General features: G+C 41.2%; 1 pseudogene; it reads right to left on the bottom strand.

Moving 5' to 3' along the window:
- Nucleotides 1-6,292: 6,292 nt before the first annotated feature.
- LOC102845310 lies at nt 6,293-7,546 on the bottom strand (annotated as a pseudogene).
- Nucleotides 7,547-7,988: the final 442 nt, after the last annotated feature.

Raw genomic sequence — 7,988 nt, forward strand, 5'->3', positions numbered from 1 at the left:
CTGCCAGATGTGCAGGCTGGATTTAGAAGAGCTGGTGGTACTAGGGATATTATAGCTAATGTTAGATGGATCTTGGCAGAAAGCAGAGAATACCAGGAGAATGTCTATCTGTGCTTCATTGACTATGCAAACGTTTTTGACTGTGTGTATCACAACAAGCTGTGGTTGACTCTGAGAAGAATGGGAATCCCAGAACATTTGATTGTGCTTATGTGAAACCTATACTTGGAAAAGTAAGATTTTCATTCATTCACTATTGCACATTTTACTCCCTCTCCCTCCCTTCCCCTCCCCAAGCTGACTCTTTTTTCAATAGTTTCCTTATCACAAGGTATTTTTAAATACAAGTGTACAAACAGTTAAAGACAGTGAAATTTTTAAGATGCGTCTTCCATATTCACAACATCTTGCAATTTCTGTACCATTTTTTTCCTTCCAGCTGTTTTTCTTTGCTTGCAAGAGGTAGGTGCCCAGAAAAGATGAATGTTTTGCTTGACTTCTTTGAAATCCTGAACTTTCTATAATTCCTTATTTTTCTTTAACCTGTTCATTATTAATGGAGCTTGGTATTTCTGTTTGATCTCTTCCTTGCCTCCATAGTTTTATTCCCTAGCTCCCCCTTGTACTTGACAGGTTCATTTCTACGCTTTTCAAATTAAAATAAAATTACCCATTGTCAGTTCTTTATCTCCTGCTTTCCGAAATGCTTTAGTCCACCCGATCTTGTGAGGAGCCAAAAGTACATGATTTCAATGTAACGGGTAGACAAACACTGTGAGGACCTAGACGAGGGACAATCAACTCGGGAAGAAGCAAAATGAAGACAATATGTATTGCAATTAGCAAATAGGAACTACAACTGTTTAAAAGTGAAAGAGGAAATTACCAGGATAGCAGAGATTAGTGGTGATGGGAGGGGAAGAAATAGGCAAGGAGCAAGAGAGACTTGAAGAGACGAGATAAAAGTAACAGATCATTAGTAATTAATGATACAAAAGGACATCAAAAAATGTTTGTATAAAACAAAATGTGCCTGAATGAAATATATGCAATGCGTATGAATAATTGCTTAAAAGTTAATGATGGCACAAATAAGTAATATTTATTTTAAAAAGTACATAATTCTTCCCATCAGCACAGTGATGTCATCCTAAAACCAGCCATAATGAGTGGATTTATACTGTGATTGGAGGCACACCTAAAACTCATTTTCCTCCAGTTTGGTTCCTGTATTGCAAATCCCCATGCATGTCTTAAGTCTACCACTTGGGACCAGTCCAAGTAGGTGGCCTCTGTCCCATGACCCCAGCAGAACCTGAGTGGATGAGGTTCAGTTGTGCTGGTCTTGGGAGCTGGGGGCCCTGCTTCCTGTTCTGTTTAGTCTGGGGAATCAGAGCACAAGCCAGCTGCTGTCTCTGTGATAAGAGATGGAGTTTATGCAATAACATGAAGGGATAGTTTTGGAAAGTGATCTCCAAATTCAAGTGGAATGAGTAGACATATTAGAGCAGTGTCGGGCTTTCTGCAGTGGCATTTAGTGATGACAGAAGCATCTCGGGACAATAGCAAGATGTAAAGACACTTGGATGCCACTGGGTTATAATTTTTCTGACAGGAAAAGCTCTTTTTTGAAACATAAGTAAAAAATAAGTAAACTAATGGGTCTTTTACTAGGGCTTGGAGTCTGAGCTCCTTGCCTCAGTTTCCTCTTCCATACGACAAGGGCAGGACAGTGGCGGCACGTGAATGTGCGGATTCTGTGAGGTGGTATAAGGGTAGTGGTTAGGCCAGTGCCTCACTTGGAGGATGCCTCGGTGAATAGTAATGGGCTAAATGACCCTCCTTACCTCCTATGTTGGACCTCCTTTCACTGCCGACTACTTGCATTGTCACCTTCTTGTTGTTGACTGAAGGAATAGACAGAGACGCGGACACACAGGAATGGGGGTCAGGCCAGAAAGCATGAAGGCAGAGGGCTGACAGCTCAGACAACTGCAGCTCCTATGCTACACCTTTCTGGAGTTTTATTGAGAATTGGCAGGAAGGTAAATAAAGGAAAATCACGAGGGAGTAGTAAAGAAAAACAGAGGATCTGGAGAAGCCTTTTGTAACTAAGGCAGAGTTCTTCTCTATTATTGACCTTATTCTCATCACAGGAGCGAGGGAGTCAGTAAATACAGACTAAGAATTATTAGACCTTAAGAATTGCCTTAGTGCCTAACCCTGTAAAGATTTACGGATTACCTTAGTGCTACAGGGTGAATTCTAGCTTGTGTTACGCTTCCCTCATCTCCTGATACAACATTTCATTTATTATTAATATTAAATTTGATATGGTCTTCAAGGTGAGTATGATTTCTTCAAGATCCATTCTTGCTTGGTTTTTGTTCTTTTCATCCTTTGTATATGATCAGACAAATATAACCAATTATGCAAAATGAGTTCACAAAATACTTCCAAAATTCTCTGTATGATCAGAAGGATTTAAGTTTGATATTCTTTGAGAGTCTGTTTTTGTTGTCATATAGCTTCATTCCTGGGGGGTCGATTTCTATTGTTATATTGCCACAGTCCTTTGTCAAAACCAGTTCTGATTGATCTGCTTTGTCAACATGTCCTTTGCCATTCCCTGTGACTCCTCCCTGAGAGAGATTTCACCCTGAATCATTAGGAGATGGGGCATCGCATTCTCTTAGCTACTTCCTGCTAGAAGAGGGCGTTGTGGGTCCCAGGGTGAAGATCTTCTCTCACTACTCTAAAGGTCCCCTTTGGCAATAGGAAACATGTAGGCTATTGTGGCAATTGCTTTTGGAATTTAGATGTACTGTTATTGATTGTGCATAGGAATACAGGTTTATATAATAGGAGATGCATCATTTTAGTACAGAACTGTCGCAGCCTAGAAGACACAAATTTAAGTAACAAGTTAAAAGTACATGGGCCAAAAATTCAAAGCAATAATATCCTAACTCGAGGTTCTAACAGTGGCAGAAACGAAGTTACAGAGGGAAGATAGTTTTTAAAATAAAAGGCTTATGATTAGGAATGCCCAGGACAGAAGCCCAAAATAACTGCTTAAGAGGTTTTCCATCAATTCCAACAACTAAGTAATAGTGGGAAGAGAGTGGACCTGAGAAGGCTTATAGGACCAAATAAGAGGCTCCTGTGTTCATGAGGAAATGGCTAGACTTGCCAGCAACGTTAATGCTCACCCATGGCTCTTCTGGGAGGACCTGAATTGTTGAAGTGTCCTCCTTTGTTCCCAGCTGGGAGCTGGGGCCTGTCAATCCTCTGTGGATTCAGCCATGAGGACCTGATGTGGACAGCCCTTCAAGTGTCCTTCAGATCCACACTTAAAGCAAGTGAGTTGGAGTTTCCTCTCTATCCCCTTGCCTACCTGTGGTCCTTGCTTGTGACACTCTCTACTAAAGTGGCCCAGCTTTCCACAGTGGAAGCAATTCTGACTTCCTTTATTACCTTTGGGTGGTGTTGACTGTTTGTTAGTAAGATTTCCTTTTCCTGACACAGGCCCTAAACTGGCAGCAATAGCTGCCCCCATAATTTTAGCCATTCTCTCGTCGTTTTTCTCTTTGCTCTAGATCTTGGTTGTTGAAAAGTGGAAAATTTAAACAAATATTAAAAAAAATAATTTTGAAGAATATAGTCTTTTACGTGTAAGGCTAGTAATATTATCAATATGATTGTACAAATAATTTCCAATCCAAAGAGATTGATGTTTCAATGCAGTTCCTATTTTTCATAAATGTTTTTGGTAATAAAAATACTGTAAATGTGGATACAATTCCACTATTCCTCCTCCATGCTATGATATAGTGTTATTCGCATGAGCAGTTATAAATCCATTGCCTTCCTTACACTAACTTAAATTTTTGGTGTTTCTATGCTACGGAACCAACAAGGCTCCAATCAATAATGCTTCCATAGGAGTATTTATTAAAACTCATCTTTGTTCTTCTCAACATTGTTTTCAACGTATCCACTCTCCAATTAAAGATAAAGAAGGCCACTGGACAGAGAGGAATATTGTTACTGGTGTCTCCATGAAAACTATACCCTTGAAATGTCTACTAGAGAGATAATATTATTGCCCAAAACTGTATAAAGCCAATAAACTACTTTTAACAAGGAAGTAATAGAAATATTTGCCTAATATCTGGTATTAGCTGCCATTCCACAACTTTGTACTCACTAAAGTGTGGCCTCTTGCGACTCATCTTGGGTTTCTTGTGTTTGAAGGTCACCCACTGTGTTTCTGAGCCTGTAGAGGTATAAGCAAACCTCGCCTCCACCTAATAACAAACCCCTTTTCCATTCATTATTTAGCGTTTCCCTATAATATATAGGCTGATTCAATTCTTTGGATGGTTGTGATACCCAGTGTATTTCAGCTGGAGTTTCTCCTTTTTCATTAGCATTTAAAAAATTTAAAGTAAATAAGGCTTTTGTAAAATAGTTAGAGGAAATGATATCCAATCTCCCCCCTTCTGTTTTTTCAACATAGTTTGTAAAGTCAAACTAGCTTTTACTATTCTAGCTTGCCCTTGTGGGTTATATTGAATACTAGTAATATGATTAATGCTTCATTTTTTAAGAAATTCTTGTGTTTTCTTAGAATTACAAGCAGAAGCATTATCAGGTTTAATACTCGATGGAAGATCCATCACATTAAAAGTTTCCATTAAATGTTGAATTACATACTCTGATTTTTCTCCTGTTAAAGCAGTGGCCCATTGAAAGCCTGAAAAAGTATCAATAAAATGGTGCATGTACTGTAACTTGCCAAAGGATGCAATATGAGCAACATGCATTTGTCATAATAAATTTCGTCTATCACTTCTAAGATTGACTCCTTTTTCTTAAGGTGGTACATTAATGAGACCACAAGATAGAGACTAGCCAACTTTCAAAGGCAGTCTATTTTAAAAAGTTTTTACTAATTCAGAGATTTTATCCTTATTAAAATCTTCTTCAGCTGCAGCTTTTAAATTTATTTTATCTATCTTTATATCTTATTCTTTGCTTACTTGATCTTCCAAATCAAGATTTTTGTCTTATGTTAGCTTCATTCTCATATCTTTTACTTTTCTTATTTTACTGAAATTATTAAATTGTATGAGCTAATAAATCTTAGATAAATAAACATTTTTGTACTCACATTTATAAAAACAATTGGTATTAACAGCCTGTTACAAAAACAGATAAATTCTGAGACTGTGCTCCTCATTCAGTTAAGATCACAACTGATGATGAAAGATACATGCTCCGTTCTCTCCAAGATCTCCGCAGGGTACAGAACCTGAAACCTGGGGTTCTATCATGTTATGAAATTTCAGATTAAGCTAAGACTTTATAAATAACGGCTTGAGTATTAACCTCACGTCACCCAACGTCTCAAGTTTGTGGGGGCCTCAATACAATTGGGCTGGCTGACAGATCTTTGCCCCAAAGATGAGCTCAATAATGAGAGCTGGAGGGATGTACATAAAGACGCCCCGGCTCCAAGCCCAAGTGTGTCCACAGTGGGGCCCTGTACTACCACTCTGCCTCCCATGGCTACCTTCAAGAGCTTCCCTTGGGGGGAAAAAAAAAGATTACATTTCAACTTTGGTTACTGAAACATGGCAAGAATACTATTCTGCCTATAAGTATGTTCTATTTCATATTTCAGGTTTGCTATACAACACAATTTAGTGGCAGGGTACTTGGGAAGGCGTTTCCCTGAAAATAGCAACTGGGTTTTTCAGACTTCTGAGAATTCAAAGGAAAGCTTGTATTTAAGGTGAAGAGCTCTTGCAATCTAGCTTTATACTATAGATCTGAAAAACTCATTTTGCATAATTTTTTCCCCTTAAAAACCTGTGTGTAAGTCAATTTTTTTTTTTTTTTACTGCACACTATTTAAATGTACTGGTGAAACCGACTGGAAGAATACTTATCCAGGGGTAAGGAAGCACCCTTTGGTATGGAAAAGGAAGATAGGCAGTGCAGGATTGTGGTAAAATCCGTTGGTTAAGATTTATTCTGAATTGTTACAGAGTAAAGTGCAGCTAACATACCAATGTGAAGAATGACCATTTCATATACCTGTAGGTTCTTTTATGTTTATTGGTCACTATGCCCATGGCTGTAACTAGTGAGAGCGAGCAGACAAGATCAAGGCTCTGTACAGCCCCACTCAAAACCCAGCACACACCTCTTGGTGATGCAGACAAGGAACTGCAGGGCCCTGGCTTGAGAGGCTCAGCTGCAGAGCCCAAGGTGGCCATCTAACTTAAGACTCTGAAGAATCAACTCCAGACATGTGCATGAAGAGGTCCCCCAGCCCAGTCACGTCCACATCTTCAGTGTTGGAGATGTGCTGGCTTTCTCGGTGCTCAATGAAGTCCGACAGCCGCACGGAATTCAGAAACCTCACGGTGCCTTCGGAACTAATTTGCTTCCGGGGTTTCTCAGGTTCTGCAAGCCGCCCATCAGGGTAAGCATGTCGATAAAGGCATTTGTATCCAAATGGGCAGATCCCCTTGCCTTGCTCAAAATATTTGCAAGCCTTTTTCCCCGTTCCCTGTTTGAAAGCTTCAATCAACTCATTCTTTTTATGCGGATCTTCTACCCAGTACGCACTTGGAATGACAAACTCTGATGTCACACGGCATTCTGGACAAGACTTAATGATTAGGTTCTCAAACTGCTTGGTACGCCTCCACTCCCGGATGCAGGACAAGCAGTATGTGTGATTACAGCTGGAGAGAATCCCAAATCTCCTCTCGGAAGCTGATGCTTTCTCAAGGATCACCTCCATGCAGATGCCGCACACTTTGTCCTGACTTGCTTGCAGCGCAAAGGCCTTTTCCATCTTTTGTTCAAACATCGACGTGCAGATCTTTTCATGTGCTTTCCTCTGTTCTTCATCGAAGGGGTGCAGTACTTGGAATCCACAGATCTCACACAACTCCCCGTGCAAGTATACGCAGGTATCTCCAAAGTGGCACTCTCCAGTGGCAGCATAAGGACAGAGCTGCTGCTGCTTGCCAGCACTGGAGCTGCCGGCTTCTACATCTTTCAAGCCTCTCCTGATGGCCTCCAGGTAGGAGTGTGACTTTATCTCCAGGCTGCTTTGGGGGTCACTGCAGCCCCCTGAGCTACTTGCTAAACAGGGCTGAGCCTTGCCCTCAGCCAAGGCGGAGAGATTCCGATCTCTAAGTACCAATGTTCTCTTTTCACCCTCCCCAGGCTCATGTAAGCTAGTTTTCATAACAGATGCAGACAGGTCAGAAGGAGGATGAGGGCTGTGGACAGCTGGGGCAGGTATACTGTGGGATGTGGTACCTGCGGCACCACTTGCTGCAGTAGAAGGCCTTGTATGATCGTATCTGCAACGAGTTCCATAGGCACAACAGCCCTTCTGATAGAACTTGCAGATGTTTGAGGGTCTGCTGTTTGCCAAGTCATGTGAGAACAGGCACTGGTTTCCTTCTCGGCACACACCGTGCATAAAATACCTGCAAGTGACCTGTTTGGTGCTCATGGTGGTAAGGCTGAAGAGCAATGGCCGCAAGGCTGCCACCCGCTGTTGCTGTCCCCAAAACTTTTTCTACTTCTACACTTGTTTTCCAAGGGGTGAGGATTTCCTCGTGACTCTGCCTTTAATTTTCCCGAAAGTTTCACTTACCAGGAGCGAATTCCCTTTCAGTTTCCTGGTGTCTGCAAGAGAGAGAGTGAGAAACTGCTACCTCTTCAGGTCCCCGGTCCAGGCGCCAAAATGTCAACCGAAGGAAAAGACCGACGAGGACATGCAGGAACGCAGGTCAGGCCAGAAAGTATGAAGGCAGAGGCCTCACAACTGGAAGAACTGCAGCCTCTTGCTCCACCTTTCTGGGTTTTTATTGAGAATCGTCAGAAAGGAAAATGACGAGGGAGTGGTAAACAAAAGCAAAGGATCATGGGGAAATAAGGCGGAGTTTGTAAAT

This window comes from Elephantulus edwardii, unplaced genomic scaffold (assembly GCF_000299155.1).
Source record: "Elephantulus edwardii isolate Elephantulus edwardi_28Jun2011 unplaced genomic scaffold, EleEdw1.0 scaffold01680, whole genome shotgun sequence".
Taxonomy (NCBI): Eukaryota; Metazoa; Chordata; class Mammalia; order Macroscelidea; family Macroscelididae; genus Elephantulus; species Elephantulus edwardii.